The sequence below is a fragment of the Calypte anna genome, chromosome 2 (assembly GCF_003957555.1).
Source record: "Calypte anna isolate BGI_N300 chromosome 2, bCalAnn1_v1.p, whole genome shotgun sequence".
Taxonomy (NCBI): domain Eukaryota; kingdom Metazoa; phylum Chordata; class Aves; order Apodiformes; family Trochilidae; genus Calypte; species Calypte anna.
The window spans coordinates 131,557,317-131,577,751 of record NC_044245.1 but is presented as its reverse complement, the minus strand read 5'-3'; the positions used below and the strand labels follow the sequence as shown (position 1 = coordinate 131,577,751).

General features: G+C 36.6%; 1 protein-coding gene across 36 annotated transcripts in view; it reads right to left on the bottom strand.

Annotated features, from left to right (window-relative positions):
* Nucleotides 1-20,435, bottom strand: part of RIMS2 (regulating synaptic membrane exocytosis 2) — a 419,884-nt gene that overhangs the window by 214,689 nt on the left and 184,760 nt on the right. The gene's annotated exons all lie outside the window — the stretch shown is intronic.

Genomic DNA, 20,435 nt, shown 5'->3' with positions numbered 1-20,435 from the left:
CAGAACTTCATCCTTACTGCTTACACTAAAATAATGCAGACTTTTCAGATATCGATTATATCTTGGTTACTCAGTTTAACATAAAATATTTTTATTATTTAGCTCTTCCACACACAATACACATCTCCAGCCTGTTTCTCATTAGAACTTCCAGAAAATTCTACACTACACTGAGCAGCCTATGGGGAACATGTTGCAATCGGTTAAAAAAAATTAAAGCATCATCATTACTGTGAGGAGTCAGCATATAAAAGCATTACTACACTGATAAAACTTCTTCCTGGAAACACCTTTCATAAGTTAAATGCTATCATATAATTTCATTCTGCTAACTACCAAGAGAATATGGAGTAAGTTACAGGTATAAACCAGTTCATTAAATTCCTAGATTTCATTATATATTAACACTATATTCACGGAAAAAAGATAACCATAATTCATATGAATGTCTCCAAAGGATATTCTCAGACTTCTGAGTTAATTACTTGCATATTCTGCCCTTTGTCCTGCCATGTTCATTATTCATGACTCAGGATAACTTGTATCAGTACACGTTAACATTTCAAATTGAAAAGTGAATTCCATTTTTATACTCTTTCCTAGCAGTGGAAATATTTTTCAACTACAGGCAAAAAGTATCTCTGTGCATATGCTGAAATCTTTCTCTATAGTAAGTTCCATATTTTAAGAAAGAGCATCCCATAAGCCAACATTAGGCTTTGCAAGCTGGATTTCCACTCTCAATTGCTAGGACTTTTCAGCCATTTTCTTTGTGGTGCTGTAAATGCCTGAATAGGTTGCTGGGTTAAAGAAATAAAAGAAATAAAGCATCTAATTTCTTAGGAACTTTCATAAGTGCAAATTCCTAGATCGCTCTTCCTTTCAAAACAAGAACTTCAGCAATTAACACACCAGAAAAAGGCAAAGAGGAGTAGCCCAAACAAAAAGCAAATGATGAGAAGAAACATCACAACTAGAACACAGATTTCCAGTCATTGCTCAGCTGAAAGGCACTATAAAAATGTAGAGCTCCACACTGAACTCTCAGTGACTACTGGATGAAATCTGCTCATATTGCAGTTTTACATGGCAGTTCTAGTCATGGATTTCATAGGAAAATCAACCTGCTCCTTAAAGAGCCTCCTCAGGATTGTACTATTCCAATGGTAAATTGCTCTGCAAGTAGAACTTGGATGATGTTTGTAAATGAGAAGCAAGGTAGCTCATTCTCCCAGATCTCTACGGTGCTTACACAAAGTGCAACAACAAATAGATAAGAGAAAGAGATTTCACAAGGATAGAAGTTCTTTTCAGTAAGATGCCAATTTTACAGTCATCTTTCAGATGAAAAAAAAAAGCCTTTTCAGCTGTAGCCAAAGAAGCCATAAAACATCGTTGTTATAAGTCCTGAAAAATACAAAACAAAGCATTAAGAAATGGGAAATGCTTTGTTGGTCTGAAGTTCTCAGTTTTGCCTCTACTTTCAATTTCTTCAATCGTGAGTTCTGTGTCATGTAACACTGCAAAAATACCATGTATAAACAAAAAACAAATGCATAAACTATATAACAAGCTTAGATTATTGCAACATACATATTCTGTAGCCTTACTAATTATTTGATCGCTTAGGAAATGGGAAAAGTGGTTTTATCTTATTTGTTAATAGTGAAATTATTTTTCTAGTTGTTCTTTAATTTACAAACTTTTTTACATTTTTCCTTTAGAAAATGATAATAAACTTAATTGTATTGCAGTTCTGAAGTTTGTAATGAAGGCTTTAACATATACAGTTCTCTGGTATGATGGTCTTATTTAATTTTTAAAAACATTTTCTTTTATAAAATATTGGTAGTTTTTAACATGTATTTAGAGATTCATAAGGAACAATGATATATACCTGCCTATTTTCTCTATCTAACACCAATATAGCAACTTTCACCCTTAGAACTCAGAACACTGCAAAAAAAATAATATAATTTGCAATATATGTCAGATTTGAAAAATTAGGTAAGGAAGAACATAACAGTATTTTTTATATTTAACAAAGAACATAGCATTCAACAATATTGAGGGAAGTAAACATCATACTTTTGTTCATAAATTATTTCGAAACTTTATAATTCAAATGTTTAAGGGAAAGAAGTAAACAATCCCTTTACTTTGTATATAAAACCGCTTAATTGTAGCTCTATTTTAGTAATTGAACTGGAAGTGGGATCAGTTTGATCCGAATCACACAAGAAAAAGGATGAATGTTCAGAGTAGAAAATATGCCCCATGCTCACTGCAATTAATTTTCTCTTCAAGATCTTCTATGATGCCATCCTATTTGGTGATCAAATCATCAAGGAACTTAAGGAAAACAGAAGAGAATTTGAGTAGTTGAAATTGCAATAAGTAATTCAATGTTTCAAAAGCAGTGGTCATGGAGTACCTTGGAGGATTTGTATTAGCAATGTTTTTAGCCGTTTTAACAGCCCTACTCACATCAATGCCAGGCATTAACTTCATGATCACTCTGCTTGCTGCACTGCAATTCTGTAGCCCTACATGGAAATCTAGGCTGTCAGGTTGGATTTACTGCCCTCCTATCCTAGAAAATGGACCTAGGTCAGCCCTGTGTCCCAGTTCTCTTGGTTGCAAATGTCTCTTGACTGGTCCAACTAGTTCTCATTTTTTCTTCCTTTCCCTTACTGCTCTCTCTGCTCTCCATTCAAACTGTTTTATCCCGTTTCTTTTACTAGGATGTAAAGCAAATAAAGATAAAGCAAAGACTGATTCTGCTGTATGTCAGTCTCCTCAAGCTGGCAGACACTTTCTGATTCTCATTAATTGATTTTTTTCATAGCATTGGACCATGCTGCCATCACTGTTAGAAAATAACTTGGTCAAAGTTTTACCATCAAAATACCATGACAATGAATCCTCTGTGGACCAGTTGTGAGCAAAGCAACATAATTTTCAGCCCATGATATAAAAGTTCCAAGTTTTTCAAATCCTGAATGCAGTCCTAAGTAATTTTGTGAATATGAATAGTTTACTTGATCAAATATTATCCTATGCAAAATGATTTTTTTTAATTTAATCAGGTGAAAAGCATCTTTTTTCCCCTCCAGAGAAGATTCAGTTTCCCTGTTTGCCAAGAAATGTAAATATTTTTAGAAGAAGAAAAAAACACTGTTACATGTATCTTGCATTACAGCTATTATGTTGAGTCTATTTTCAAAAGACTGTTTTCCAAGACTAAGAGGGAAAAAAAACCCAGACATGGAAAAGGCTAAAGATTAAACACAGAAATATATTCAGATAAAAGGTGGTTAATCCCAGAGACTTGAGTTATAGGGGATTATGGGGCTCCTGTAAGCAGATGTTTATTTATTTGTATCACAGAACATACAAAGCAAATGGAGGGGGAAAATGTGTCATTTTTCACTGAGTACAGATTTTCCACATCCTAGATATTCCTAGTAAAAAAAGCAGTCTTCAGAACAGCCAAACAAACTCCAGTTTGCTTACAGACTTTTTCAGAGTAAAAGGGGATTTTGTTTTCAGTTATATCCCTCAACTCTTTTCCATAGTTTATAACTGTTACACTGCAACTGGCATGTGTGGCAAACCTTTTCAACATTCGTTCATTAAGAAAAACATTAAAGTGAAGAAAAGATATAGAATAGAGAGCAGGGCACAATTAGTAACAGCCCTTTTAAGTTCACCTCAGTGCATGAGCACTACATTATAATGATTGTACTATCTTGTCCTTTCCATTCCTGACAAATAACGTGTTGTGCTGTTCTCACTGCCTTAGGAGAATATCCCATCCCAAATGAACTCTTTCTGTGAATGTGAGCAATGTCAAACAAAAGATAAGAATGCATAGTTATTTATTTAGAAGTTGAACCAAGAAACTAGTTATGAAAAATAAAAGTCCCTGTAGATATAAATGTCTTCAATGACAAAATCTGGGACAGAAAACTGGGAGATTAATTTAGATTAAACACTTAAAATATTTCACTGTCACTTGGACTGAACACAGTACTAAAAGTTCAAAGTCTACAATCACATTATCTCAGCTTTATCATACTTTGTTGTGCCAGAACACTGTATTATTATTATTTAATTGAAGTGCCTGGCTAAAAGCAAAACATTACCTACCTTTTTCTCTTCTATAATTTATTCAGATTGTGAACATTGTTCCATGAGGAATGCATCCCAAGGAAGCTGAACACATTATATGCACACTTTTCAACTGTATTACAATCCCACATTGTATCATGCCATAAATCAAGTGTTGTGACACAACATGCTTTTGGAAAATAAAGTAGATAACATGCTTAGTCATACATGTGATGCTATAAAAAGATGTAATCCTCTCAACCCTCTTATCAGAGAGATATTTTAACCCTGAACTTCAATAGTGCAGCTGCTCTCCACCAGCAGTTTTGGTTTCTCTGTCCTGAATATTACTCTTCCACTAATATACTTCCCTCTTTAAATGCTTAAACTATACTTGTGATGATATTTTTTCTAAATATTCTCATAAAAAATCATCAAAAAAAAAAATCATTTAGATAACTCACAGGGCTCCTGTACAGGAGTATTTGTATAAATGTACTTCAAACACTTTCTTTTACAAATAATATTGACATACTTGAAAAGAAGATCAAAAATTTCAATGAAAGATTAGGCATGGCTTTACAAAAACATGGCAGCCTGGCCACAAATGCAATTAATAATTATGTGCCAACAATCTTTGAGGCAGAGGTACCAATGCTTTACTTAGTCACATCTGCACGGGTAAAGTTAATGAGGTATGCCAATTCTCATAACCCTTAGCTCAGCCTTATAATAACATCAGTTAATCTGATCTTTTTTTTCTCTTAAAGGAAGTAGACTTTGCTTAAAGCCAACAAATATTTCATTCTAAATTTCAGCTCCCTAAAGACTGTTTTGACTTTCAAGACTTTTTCAAAATAAAAGGAAAAAAATAAACACAGTCATTGAAAGTGTGCACATAAGCAGAATACTTTCTTTACATCTCTTTAAAAGTTTTGTAGGATTAAAAGTATCAAGCACAATAAACTCCAGGTATTATACAGATCCTCCAGTCTGCAGGAGGATCCCTCTGTCTGGCATTTGCCAGTCAGCTGTTTAAATATTTCTCTATTGCTTAACCTTCTTTTTCACTCATACTTGTGACCAATATTACTATTTTCTGCCAGCCTCAATTTCATGTTGTTTTACTTAAGATTTCTTAAGAAATCCATGTCAAATTACCACTTAACATCTTCACAAACTATAGAGCTCTAATGATCAAACTCTACTGGCTTCTACCAGAAAACTCTAAGCTGTGACCACTAATCCTTGCAAAACAGTGGCTGAGTTTCTTTATCAAGGAGAGAGAGATTAATAGAGAGCGTCTGTTACTCGGTTTAATTGCCGGGCCAGTGTTAAACCGTGACAATTTGCATTTGTTAAAAAAGGTTAACTTGAAGGCACTTATGTTTTAATTACAAAAATTAATTAGGTTAATCTAAGTCCTTATTCCAGTTGATGCATATAAGAGATTTCCTACTAAATTCAGGGGAGCCAAAAATATTCTAAGATTAATCCAGTAGAAAAGAGACTCAGCGCCTAGATCTTTGCATAAACTCCAAATTGAATATAAATTTATTTTTAAATAAAATGTACAAATCATACTTTCTTACAGAAAAATTTGGATACTTTGGTGGATTTATATTCTGTGATAATGCCTCTCTCAACATTTACACTGCAACCTGGCTACACTTAAGAACATAGGAAAACTCCCAGGTTTCAGTACTCCAGAGCAACTCAGGGACACTGTTGACCATCAGGGTTCTGCAGATCGTATCACATCACCTTGGAAACAAAACCTTTGCTTTTAGACTACTTTACTCAGCTCTACTAATGCCACAGCTGTTCTTGCTGGTTAGCCACATAGGCCAGACCAGAAACCGATGAAGTAGTCGACTGTGCGAATCATAACAACCTTCAAGAATGTGGTCACAGTCACTCTTAGATTTTCTCCCTTCACCACAATTCAATTTTATTTTCCGTCATTTTCTTGAATTCTACAAAACCAGTCCCAAAGCTGTTCAGCTTTTGAACTGATTTAATGACATCAGTACCATCATAACTGCTTTGAGCAGCTCAGATACAGCAAGCAATATTGTCCAAACTGATAATGAAAGGAAAGTAGGAGAAAAAGGCAAGGCAATCAGTATAGACTCAAACCAAAGTCTGGAAATCAAAGCCCACCCACTCTACAAAAGTAAATTTACATAGTCCTGTACCAATTTCACTGAACAAAGCAATCACCAATGAAAAAAATTTTCACTATTTCTTTATCACCTCTCTTCCTTTTTTAAATCAGTACCATTATCCTAAAGTGAAGAAATAACATTAGCAAATGTAAATGAGCCAGAACACCCCGTTTCACCATCTCTCCTTCTCCCCAGCAATAGCAATTAGCCTCTGTGAGAGTCCCTTTAACAGGCTGGTTGTTTTCCTTCTAAGGGTACAACAGAATATAGAAGAGTTGTTCATTATTTAACTTTCATATTCAAGTTATTTAATTCTTGTCTGTGTGTTGTAGGTGCTCACAGATGTCAATAGCAATAACTGAATTATTTTTCTGTGAAAGAAAACCCCACAAAGAGTTCTGTGAATTAATCTGTGCAGGTAAACTGTACCTTTACACATATTATTCCCATTCTAATAATAGGTATCATCAATACAGTATAAGGGAGTGAAGTCAATATGCTTTTTTAGACTCTGATCTGATAAAGTTCATTAGAAAGACATCTACTTGCACTTTAATCCACTCTGTTGTGCAGGAAGCTGGCAGTATTAGCAGGTATGCACATAGGCAAAGCAGTTTCTAACTTTGTAGACAGAACTGAATTTTTCTGCACTTGCGCCTGCTGATATCCCATAGTAGGGGACAGAGAAGCAAAAGATATGGAGCTGAAGTTGAGGATAAGAGGACATTCAGAGCCAGGTTTGTTGTTTCTGTTGCCTCCAGGTCACAGCTGTCAGTGCAGCTTCAAGAGATTGCTCAGCTGATCCTCTCCGTCTCTTCAGCAGCAACCACTGCACCAAACACCTCTCTCTTGCAGCAGCAACAGCAAGCTCAGCATGCAAAATAATCAACTGGGCAATTTCACCAACCCTGATTATCCTGGGCTGCTGCCTACTTAGATTAGTTCTGAAACCCATCCAGGACATTATCTACAGAGTCAGCTGCAAAGTCCTACATAACTTCTACCACCTCTGCCAATGATGCACAAAAAAGCCCTCAGCTGGAAAGGGTATAATTGTATTTATGCAAACTGTGATCACGTCCCTAAGACCAGCCACTCTATTGAGCTTATTATCAGTCACTTACTCACATGTGGAAACTGCTGTTGAACTGAGGCTGGGAAACGCCCCCCTTAGTTCAGAGCACAGACAGGCCTAGCACTTAGTAGTGTGGATAGGTTGAATTGCTAATTCTACCCATTTGTTTCTTGTTATTAGTTCAGGCTTATCCAAGTAACAGAATACATCTATCTTAGAGACATGGAAATTTATGTTCTTTTTAGAAAATCTGAAATATTTAGTGCCACATTTATTTTAATAGTCTCAATATGTTACTTTGAGATGAAAAGGCCTCGTAGAGTGTGCGATGCCAAGTTTATTGACTACCCATAGTTTACCTAAACTCTGATTTTCCCTTTTTCATTCCAAGTACTTTAAGATAGAAAATACCTTTGCAAACTGATTCAAAACCTGCTCCTTCATGCTGGTGCATTACAAAAATTAGAGCTGCTCACACTTCTGGGAAGGTAAGAAGATTCAGCACAAACCCTCTGTGGCATAAGCCTGAAACAGGACCACCTTATGCCTCCTAAAGCTTAGTGTTCACCCCACAAGAGCTTGCAAGAGACTTTTTTCCTGTTTTTCACACCACCTCACCAGCAAGCTGGCTGGGGTTGCACAAGATGTTGGGTGGGGACACAGCTGGGGCAATTGACCTAAACTGACTGAAGTGTTACCCTATACCATATAATAACAAGTTCAGCAATAAAAGCTGAGGGGGAAGAAAATAAATCTGAAATAACACAATATTCCTCTGTAGTCCAAAGGAAAAATAATGTCTGTCCTCACTCTTTGACAACTACATTCATCAAAAATTGATTATGAGGTCTGGCTCTTTTATTTTCTTTTTTTGATACTTGGCTTTCAGTTATCATAAGCTTCATTCTTTTTTCCCCTTTAGATAATACCTGAACATGATAAATTATTACAGCTTTAGATTTGCATGTACTAAAATATGATATTGAACTTCAGTCAATTTTAAATTATATAACTCTAAGTGAAATTCTTATTTTCAAGTATATAATGAGAATTTAATGAATAATTTATTGAGTCTAATTTTAGAATCCATATTTTTCTCTTCATATAATTTTAGCAATGCCTCTCCTCATTGATTTTAAATTTAACTAGCATAATAAAATGAATAGTTAAACCATAGCATCATATAGTCTCTGATCACTGGAACGATAATGATGGACAAAGTCATTATCTGATCATTTCTTGGATCCTCATTTTGAATGGCATGGCAGGAAAGTAATTAGTCCAGGTTTTGTTCCAATAAAACTTGCCATCCTCATCTATAGATCTTTTCTGATAGTAAGGTTTATTTCATTTTATATTTTTGTATTCTTATTTAAATAATATTTATTTATAGGTTTGCTAGCTCACAAAATCTAAATGACAATATATATTATGCTATACTGAAAACCTGAAGCCAATTACACAACAAAGCATGTTCTCAAACAGAAATGTCATTCTTTAATTAAAACACAATATTGTTTTCTCTGCTCACGTCTTCACCTTTTTTTAAATTCAAAGATCCTCATAATAAAAGGTGGAAAGACATCCTGATAAACTCCAGAACAAAACAGGAGATGTGTTTATGGATTGGTCTAAGAATGTATCATCTTTTTAGTTGGGTTGAATCTCCACACTTATTAATGGGGACTCATCCAGACTTAATGAAATGAAGTTCTGCCATTTGAGCCCAGTTTACATACAGGTATGAATGCTGTACGCATGCAGTCATAGACAATTGCAGAAACTTACACTTTATGATTAATACCACTGACTTTACCAAAATGATTTAGAATGCATAAAATTAAGCCTCAATATATTTCAAAATGAAGGCGTAAACCACATGGAAGGCAAACAGAATGTCTGGAATCTAAATCCTCACCTTAAGTGACAAGAGAAATCATCTAATTGGAATGACCTATTAAGATACATTACAGATTCTCATCACTCCTTCACACAAACACTGGATGCCTTTCAAGAAATGCCCTTTGATCAAACTCAAGATGTTCTTCAGTCATACAAGCTACTGAGCTCAGTAACAAATTAACAGTACTGCACTGAATGGACTGTGATAAATAGCAGGCTGCATTAGCTGTTGTAATGGTAATTACTCATTTTAAACTCTGCGAAGCTATAAAAATGGTTTAGAAACAGAGAAGAAATACCACAGAAGTGCTAAAGCAGAGCTTCCCTGCTCCATAAAGCATTGTCAGTTGACCGAGTTAGACTCTAGACAGCAATATATTAGTTCTACTGCAATAATACCTAAAAGCAGCAGTCAAGGATTAGGGCCCTCCTGAGTATGCCTCAGCCTGTACTGTGGAAATGCTACTCTTTTATGCTTATGTTTTTATCATAAATAGTCTGCAAGTACATGAGCTGATGGAGCTGCCTAGTTCAGCAAAATCTGCTTTATTTTTACAGGGAATATAATAGCCAAAGCATTTAGTGGATTATGCTACATAATACCAAATTTAAACCTCTAACAGGCAGACCAGTTCCCTGGCCTTGAAAAAGACCTACTATGCACTCCTAAGCTATCAAAGCGGGCTTAGCTAACCATCTGACAAGTTGGCTAGTGAGAGAAAGTTTTGAGGTAGCATAGAAAGCAAAATACCAAGATATTTTTTGCAGCACAGCAAGCTTTACCTAAGAAATTAGGGAAGCAAAAGCATGTTTACCTTTCTAGCAAACTAGGACATCAGAAGATGATTTGATACAGTATAATCACAGCTGTGGAGCTGCTAGACTGCAGCTGTATCCACAATGAATCACACTGAGGTCCTATCTAGCCTGCCCTCCAACAGGAGTAAAGCTTTAGGAAGCTGTCATATATATAACTTCAGTTACATATTAAATAAATAAGTACAATGAGTAAAGATATAGAAATGAATACAGACCCAAAGCCTGAAATGAAGGGGAAAATACAAATCCATCAATTTATCTTCTACAACTTATTTCAATTGACTTACGTTATTAATTCTTAGGCAATCCATTTTAAAATTATTTACAACCCTTCTTGGCAAATATGATTAGAAAAGATTTGCCAACTGTACTAGCTGTTCTCTTACAAGGATTTATCTTCAATAACTTCCAGGAGCAGCAGAGTTTTCAAAAGGAAGTTGGAGAAAAAAACATCCAGCTAGAAAAACCTAAAGAGCAAATACTCAAAAAAAAAAAAAAAAAAAAAAAAAAAAAAAAAAAAAAAAAGATACAGTGGCAAACAGATGACTAAATATATTAATAAATTAAAAAGATACTAAAATTCATTTCACAGAATTCAGTATATGAAGTTCTGTTTTATGAGCTTTGTGATCCCATTGCTATAGTCTGACAATGATCACATCACAGTGAACAGGACAGACAGTTTCTATGGCTTGCTATTGCCATAGAAGCACTTATATTGCTCTTTAGATTCTGTTTTAGAGAATTTAGGAATTTAGTCAAGGAACAATAGTCTTACAAGTCAAAATAAATGATGACAATGATCTTAGGTGAATTACAGAAAGCGCTATCTGAAGAATACTTAAGATACTAATTCTCCTAAAAAAATATGAGGAGTAGCTCAATTTAAGCATGGGGCCGTGACGATCTGTTCTATACAGTACAAAATATTACCTCATAGATTTGTCTTAAAGATATTATTAGAAAGGCATTGTTACACTATTTTCCTTTAATAAAATAAGAATTTAAACTCTTAAATTATTTGGTATGACTGTTAAAAATTAATTGTTTGGAGCATATTTGTCAAAAACGAACTACCATGAATGAATAGTGCAGCGGGAAACTTCTCTTTAAGTATGAATGAGGTGAATTAATCTCATTTTTCTTTGCATATTTCTTCTTTCCTCAGCCTGGGCTTCCCCGTGAGCAAGATGTATTTTGAATACTGTAACAATTCCTAATATGAAAAAATATACATCAGGGCACATGTTCAGGTAAAAGAAACACTTGTTCAAGACCACCAGGGATATGGAGTCTTGCAAGTGAGTGCATTTTGTATAAACTTGGGATCAGCTGTTCAGTTCAGATCTGCACAATTGTGACATTAATGAAGTTAAATATCTAGATACACAAAACATTTGTTTTGCTCTTCTTAAGAACAGAAGTTAGGATAAACAGAAAGGGACTAAGATAAAGGTCTGTTCTAGTTTAAAAATCGAAGTATTTAAGAAAAGCAAAGGGGGATAAAAGAGATAACTAAATAAATACTGTCTTTATGTACTTGAAAAGTAATGATAAGTTAATTTTAACAAAAAAATTATCATCCTTCTCTGGATATATAATTGTCTACATGTTAGTATTCAAATAATAATAAAACCCACACAGAGAAAAGAAGAAATGAAGATACAGTTTTAAGCTCAAAAACTAGATAATAGCACAGTTCATACTACTAGTCCTAATCTCATTATCAGCTGGATTCCCTCTGGCAAGCACTAGTCTTCCCCTCTTCCTTCTCTCTCAGCTTCCCAATCCCAGCCTGTCCTTGTCAGAGTCAGCAGCTTCCTCTCAATCCCCCAGCCTTCTGTCTCACCTAGGTACTCCCAGCCACAGAATTCTTGTAAAAGTTTTGTGGTTTTCCTCCTGAAATTATCTTTACTCCAATTTCTGTTTTGCCTTCCCAAGGTCAGCATGACAAGAATAGAGAATATATGTGGTCTTTTTTACTCCTATAGTGCATTGGTTACAGAGCCATTACAGGGAAAATCCTTTTGTGGCTATGAGTACACAGGAGAAATCTAGTTAATAATTCCTTAGGAAAGGTATGTGTATAAATATATATATATATTGTGTTTATACACAAGATCTTCAGTAAAACCATGGATATTAACAACTAAATACTCACAAATCTTTCCTAAGCCTAAATGAATTGTGATTTTTGTTCAGGGGCTTATAATGCAGTCAACTCTGCCAGTTTTCATACTGACATGCAATAGATGCACCCAGAATGAAGGTGATGCACCATTTCAAATTAGCATCTTAAGTGTTTTAACATGGACATTTTCCTTCAAATCCAAATGCCATTTCCTTCCTCCAAATGCCATTAACATGGCATTCTCCTCTGGAATCACCCTTCAAAATGGTTGGGTTGCGGTTTTTTTTGGTTGGTTGGTTGGTTGGTTTGGGGTTTTTTGGGTTTGTTTTTTTTTGGTTCTTTTTTCTTATAAAAATCAGCCTGCAGGAAAACTGCAACCAACTTTTACAGAAAAAATAACTGCAGATAAAACAATCAAGTAGGAATCATAGAATCATAGAATCATAGAATTGGCTGGGTTGGAAGGGACCTCAGAGATCATCGAGTCCAACCCTTGAACCACCGTTGCGGTTGCTAGACCATGGCACTGAGTGCCACATCCAGTCTCTTTTTAAATATCTCCAGGGACGGAGAATCCACCACTTCCCTGGGCAGCCCATTCCAATGACGGATCACTCTTTCCGTAAAGAAATTCTTTCTAATATCTAACCTAAACTTCCCCTGGCACAACTTAAGTCCATGCCCTCTTGTCTTGTTGAAAGTCGTTTGGTAAAAGAGCCCAACCCCCACCTGGCTACACCCTCCTTTCAGGTAGTTGTAGAGAGCGATGAGGTCTCCCCTGAGCCGCCTCTTCTTTAGGCTGAACAACCCCAGTTCTCTCAGCCTCTCCTCGTAGGGTCTATGCTCGAGTCCCTTCACCAGCCTGGTTGCTCTCCTTTGGACCTGCTCCAGGACCTCGATATCCTTCCTGAACTGGGGGGCCCAGAACTGGACACAGTACTCAAGGTGTGGCCTCACGAGGGCTGAGTACAGGGAAGGCTAAGGAAGTCTTGACAAAAGGCACTGCTTCTACCTGGTTTTTTACAAACCGTCCAGCTGACGTGCAACTGTTATCTATAACTAGAAACTACATTATATAATTAGAGTGTACTTTCATAGTACTTCTTACAGCACATTTTACGGTTGACAGTAAAAAGAAACAGCCAACTTCAGCATCACCCTGCACTGTAAAATGTTCAGTGACGCATATCTGTGCAGAGTCACTGAAGGTCTTTGCCTTCAGAGGGTGATGGGATTTCACACTCACACGACACAAATGTAAATGGCTCAAAGAGGTAGGTCACTGTGTGTAATTCTCTTTCCAGATATTTAAAGAGAGCAAAGCTGTTGACTAAGCAGTACGTGTTCTTGTTGAGTTTCATTGGCTTACTGAGACTCTGGCACTTCTGAAAAATTAAGCTTTCATTTTCCGCTGTCATGCGTCTTGTCCAGTCACCTGATCTACTGTAAAGTTAATACAAGGAAGGTGTTAATGTTAGTGCTAGCAAATCAAAATGGTAATGTTAAATACCCACTTTTGAAACACTTTGTACAGATAAAAAGGGAGTGGAGCAACAGAAAAACAGGCTCAGAGATGGCTGAATGGGGATCATCTCCATATGCCTTCTTTTGTAGCTGTTTCTAATACATTTTTCCTTTTTACAGAAAACTGCTAGTGAAAAAGGCAACACCATTAAGCATACGATACATTTTATGGTACAAAGGTTGCCATAATCTTTGTGAACTTTATCTATAGCCATAACACAAATTATTTGCCATAACACAAAGTATTTCCATTTGCATAGATGTTTCTTTCTCATCTTACAAAGATGTCACAACAGATTCTTACTTGCTCAAGCTTACTGCTTAGAGAAGTCCTCTTCTTCCAGAGGCCAGGGCTGAAAAGCTGCTTATCCCACAGGATATCACAGGGCTACAGGGTGTAGGGTACACCACTAGTCAGCCTCTGTAGTAATGAGGACATTGGCACAGCAGCCCAGCACAGACTCATCATGTGAATATCACCCAGGGTCCCAGCAGTTGGCATTCCCTGCAGCTCCAGCACTATCAGTACAGTACCGACTCCCCTCAAAATCAGTCCTCATCTGACAAGAGGAACTGCAGGCACCTTTCAGGCTGCAGTGCAACCCTATCTTTAGACTAGGTATGTGGTTTCAGTTTTAGGAAAATAGCTGTCAGGTGCATTACCCTTAAAATTTGCTTTTTTGCATATGATGTTAGTGCTGCTTGAAAATCACAATTATTTATCGCTTAGTGCAAATATGGTCCATTAGATGGCTGAGTTACTAACAGCTCATTGTCACTGGGCCTGGCTTGCTCATTCCTCTTCTCCAGTCTGCTCCCAGCAGTGTGACTGTGCTATTTTGTGACAGGTTTGGTACACCACAGTAATTCTTCAGCTTGCAGAAGTGAAAAAAAGTGTTCATTTATTGAAACGTTTAGTTTGGTACCAGTTTTGTCCCCTTATAGTGGCTCACTGTAAGTCAGGTAGATATTGGCTTCTACATAGGGAAGCATGAGACAGGATGAGAAATGCAATTTTAATTGAAGATGGCAATGAGCTGCTGGCTCACCACAGCTTGCCTTTCTAAACCACACTTCAAGAAAAAACCTTGTACTTTTCTGTCTGCACAATGCTTAAAAGTGAGACACCAGCACTTTATGTCATCTCAGCTCATAATGAGAACTTCAAATTCAGCCACTCTATTGGCCTTAGTTTCTCAAATAATTTTGTACTTTACAATGAAATTCCTGGGGTTTTGTTCAATTTATCTTTTCTTACAATGCTGCATAGACAAAAGAGCAGAAAGGCTGCTGCAGCTGCTGCCTTAGTTATAATGAATTACATCTGTGAAGATACCAACTACTAACCAGCCCTGGCTTTTGTAACAAACCATAGTGATTGATAGGAGGCAATGGATGAAATATATCTGAAAACAGACATAAACATATTTGCTACACTGAAGAGACAGAAGCAGCCTTTAAATTGTTCTCATGTGATTAGTCTGAAATTCAAACCTAATTCTGGTGGCCTTCATCAGTCAAACCTTTCAAGAAAAACTATAATTCCTCCAAAACTCACCAAGCTAGCTTAAAAAAAATTTTGTTGTTGTAATTCTCTTTCTTAAAGTGCATTAAAACTGCAAGATGAAAACAAAGCAGGAAGATTTTCAGAGAAACTCATCTTTTAGAAACCTTCAAAATGAAAAGATTTTAAGAACTGAGCTTGGAAAAATTTTCAAATCCAAATTGTAAAATGCAGAAGAAATGTTACAATTCTTAAAAATTAGAAAACCTATAGGAAAATTCTGCATGCAGTCACTTCTTAGATAATGTATTATGCAGTATGTAGCCACTCTACCTAGTCTATCACAAGCCAAGACTTTCCTTGTTATTATGTACATATATTAAAATGGCCTGTAAATATACAGACAGTAAATAGTTATGGAGATTTGTAATGGAAACTTCTATTTTTTTTCTTATTTAGATTATGTAACCAATGTCCATATAGTTCCATTTTCCAAATAAATGGATTATATAACTATTGTCCTAAAAGATATTCGTAATCGAAATGTTCAGAAAGGCTGAAAGTATAAACACTGGAACTATTTCTTACAAAATGTTTCTTCAGAATACCATTGATCCAAACACATTTCCATAGAAATTGGTGTGTTCAATCTGATCTAAACTTTAGTGTTAAGCACAGGTATTTTTTATGTACGTATTCATTCAGGCTATCTTTATGCCTCTTAAAGGAATATCTTAACATAGAGAATACCACTGCATGAATACAGGTTTATAAATTCCTTTTCTATTTAAAGAGATGAGACATAAACCAGAAATTGCATAACTACACTGCCTTTTCTCACAATCTACACTCTCCACTAAGAGAACATTCAATACCATTTTACCAAGAAGCTTCAAATGTTAATATTTACCACCTTTTTGCCTAAATATTGTTTGCCCACAGAAGTTTCCTGGCTTGATGCTGTGTATACCTGCCTGAATGCTTCTGCCAGCAGAATGAAAGGAGTGATATAACGGACTAAATATGTGGCCAGGAGTTGGGAAAAGGCAGGACTCTTTCAGGGAGAGCTATTATTGACTTATGCCTATGAGAAATCTTTGCAACTTTAAACGTTCTGCTTCTGTTGCCATCTATACATCTATGGTTTTTGTAGGAAGATGAATTTATTCTTGTAGGAAAAATATCATAGCCAATATTAGTACTTTAAAGTAGCAAGATACATTCACTAAAGAAGAACTTTAAAAGTAGCTGTTCTTTTTTACTTCTCAAACACAAATAGGGAGAAAACTGCAATACTCTTTATCTCATAGTATTTATTTCTTGTTTTCAAACTTTGGCTTCCTCAAACCTAGCCTTTAATAATACACATCAAACATCTTAGTACTCAAAATAATCAGTTATTCTCCTTATGACCATGCAAAATTTAATGTTTTGAATTAAAAATATCTCCATACTGAAACCGAGTGGAATTTCAAAGACTCTTGTGTTTAAGAAAAGTGCTGCACTTCAGTCCTCCCATTTTGCCTTCTAGTATAATTTTTTTGAGTGAATTTAGACTTTCAAGAACTCTCTAACCTGAATGAAGAAACTTTTAGAAACAGTGACCTCATTCTGATCTAATTTAGCTCAGTGTAACTTTGAAGTCAAAGTTGTTGGATATGCATGGAGCTGGCATAAGTAGGATTGAAATATCTCTTTTAATTTATAAGTGAGAGCACTATGACAGTATCCCACTTGCTTGGCAGTTCTGCTCCTGAATACATACACTGTTCAGTAGCACTCAGAAAGTGTTTCTGTTCCTAACACCATGAGCTACCATACTTTTTTAACCTACGATGAGCATATTGTTTCCAAATAGACTTTATTCTCTGTCAAAAACTAAACTGGATCTCTACCAGATTGGTTTCAATATTGCATTAAATAAGTCCTGCAAGCTGTTCCAGACACAAGGACCATTTTAATTTCCATACTGAAAAAGTGCAGTTATTCATGTTTATAAATTACTTTAACACAGCCAAGGAGAGGTTATAGATCCATGTTTTCAATGAATGTTCTTGACAAAGAACAATGTCAATACTCTTGAAAAATAATAGCATATTAACCTCTTGTCCTGCATACATACATTCCTGCTCATGTAGCCTGTGCTCTGCAGCTTTCAATCAACAGCACAGGGATGCTGAAGTTTGTAAGATCAGTGAAACCTCTCTGTCCATGTTATAGTGGGCATGTTGAAGAATATGAGAATATGAGAAACAGAAGAATATGAGCCAGCAGTGTGCCCAGGTGGCTAAGAAGGACAACAGCATCCTGGCTTGTAACAGATATAGAGTGGCCAGCAGGACGAGAGAGATGACTGCCCCCTGTACTCAGCACTGACAATATTGTGTGTTGTTTCGGGCCCCTCACTACAAGGGCACTGAGGTGCTGGAGCAGGTAGAGAAGGGCAACAAAGCTAGTGAAGGGTCTAGAAGGAGTAGCTGAAGAAGCTGGGGTAGTTTAACCTGGAGAATAGGAGGCCGAGGGAAGACTTTGTCAGTCTCTACAACTGAAAGGAGATTGTAGTGAGGTGAGTGTTGGTCTCTTCTCTCATGTAACAATCAATAGGAATCATCAGTGAAGAAGTCATCAAGGACTGGAACAGGCTGCCCAGGGAAGTGGTGGGGTCACCATCCCTGCAGGTTTTTAAAAGAAATGTAGATGTGGCACATGATTTAGCATTAGGTTTACAGTTGGACTCAATGAGTTAAAGTCTCTTACAACTTAAATTATTTCATAAATCTATGCATAAGCTTCTATTATAACAAAAATGGGCATTGGTCTAGCTATCATTTAATAAAAGAACAGTGAAAGTAAACACTAAACTTAAGAACTGCACCTCTGACAAACCACAGACACATTTGCCTTTCCCACCACATTTCCACCCACGTCAGATATCAGTTTCAGTCTGTGCAAACACATATCTTTCACAGGGTGCTCTGGAAGGTGGCTGGGAGCATGGTATACATGTATGCCTGAACTGTTTACCACCATTGGAAAATCTACTATGTCCTACTTTATATTTAGAGAAAATTAGAGAAGTATTTAGTGTTATCATGTGCCTAGATTTCTTTGAATGAATTATCTTTTTCCATGCAGAGGTTGTCTCCTGCTGGAATGATGGAGTTTGTAAGACTTGTAAAGAATTTTAAGATATCCAGGACCTCCAGTTTTTGGGGGGAAGGAATAGAAGGAACACCACCCCCTGAACAGGTCACCTCTCCATTATCTATGTTCTGAGTGGGGGATACGACCGCCCCAGGGATTAAGTTGAATCTTAAAAAACCTGTCTAATTCTGACACAACTCAAATTTCAAGTAAACATGTTTATAATCTCAGTTATGTCCATTTAATATTGCTAAACATGCAGTTACCTGTCCTTTTGAAGAATGAACTGGTCTGTCACACTGCTGGCTCCTCACCATAGTCCTGCAGTTCTCACCAAATCAAACCCCCCTCTCAGCACTTCAAGTCAATGCTGCCAGGCCCACACCCTTTCCTCAAGCAGCTCCAGTCCCTATTTGCCAAACCTGCTAAGCCCAGCTCAGCCTCCGTGTCCTTTCTCTCTGAACAATCTTTTTCCAGCCACTGACCATCAGTCTCAAACTGATGCTTCTGCTTCTTAGCTGATTTCAACACCTTCTAACCTACTGCTCAGGAAGCTCCAGCCAGTTCTTACTTTTCCACTTATCTTTACCAGGTCTGGTTCATTTTATCTATTCTTCCCTAACTACAGGTCACAAGAATAGCCTACTTGATCTACCAGCTTTGCTCTCCTCTCTTCCTCTTCAGTCTCAGTTTCCATCTCAATCTACTGGTTTCCAGCCACCCAGTGGTATTTTGTTTTGCTGTTCTTAAACTTCATCCCCTTGTCTGCTCTGCCTCCTGATTCCCATTTCAAAATGCCAGTCCTCAGCCTAGTTTATGACCCAAATTTTCTGGTCCAAATATAGTTGCATTACAAAACCTATGCAGCATCTAAAGAATCTAGCTCTTCTGTAGTTGAGCCACCATCTAAAACACCTCTTCACCATGCCTGTGTCTCACACATCTGTCTGCTGGGTGCCTGAGTGCTGTCTGGGTGTCCATCAGCTTTCTCTGCTCACATTTTCCCTTGTCCCCTACAGAGCAGAGGCAGGTGCATTCCCAAGCAATGGCTTCTCTGACCATTACCAGAAACATGCAGAGAAATAGTTTTTCCTCATCTCCTACCTGAAAACAATCAGATTACATTTTTAAAAATTGAGGAAAAAAATCTACCTTAAAGCAGACAGCTACAGAAATTAGTTCAGACCCGATACCTAAATCATAGGCATTTAGTAATAATTATCTTCCCACAGCCCTTAATCCAGATGCTGATCAATGCCTCTATTGGACTTGTAAAATGAAATGGCTGTCTTCGTTTTACATGCATGTATATGTTCCAACCACCTATAAGAATCATGCCATTTCAAAGGAAATTAAGCTCTAAAAGGCAAATATTCAGCCCCTTTAAGAGGTATATCTTTTCCTGCATTTCTGGATAATTCGCAATTTTCAGACTCGTTTCTCAAAAGCAATGACTTGAAAAAGTCAGCAAACAGCTGCTCCTGCGGCTGAGGTCCAGACTGCTTCTCACAGCTGAGCAGTTGTTAACATTTATTTTCAGCATCTGTGAAAAGATACAGGCACTCCATAGATAAAGAGATGGAGAGCAAATTATTCTTCTTTTTGGAGAACTCATTATTACTGCGTCAAAATTCTAACTCTCTAACACTGCCACCCTTCACCATTCCAAGGCCAAATATTTTATATATAGCACTATATCTTTGGCCAAACAGACTTTGTATGCAGCTTAAAAGAACAGCCACAGAGATTTTGAAGGGCAGAAAGTGAGTCATTTGAGGGGACAAGAAAACAATTTTTATGGGAAGTGTTTAAAATAAGTAATTGGATTTTATCAATTACATAAATAATGTATTGCAATACCAGGAAGATTGGTATGCTGGATTAATTTTGGTGGTATTCATGAAGAAATCATTTGCTTATAGCAACCCCGAGTGCAAGTTTACATGGTGAGAGAAATTAATGACAATAAAAAGGATGAGGTTGGATTCTGTGGCTCTGCCTATAGAAAATATGAAGGCTGGATGCAGCCAGTGAGGACCCTCTCTTCCTCTTCAT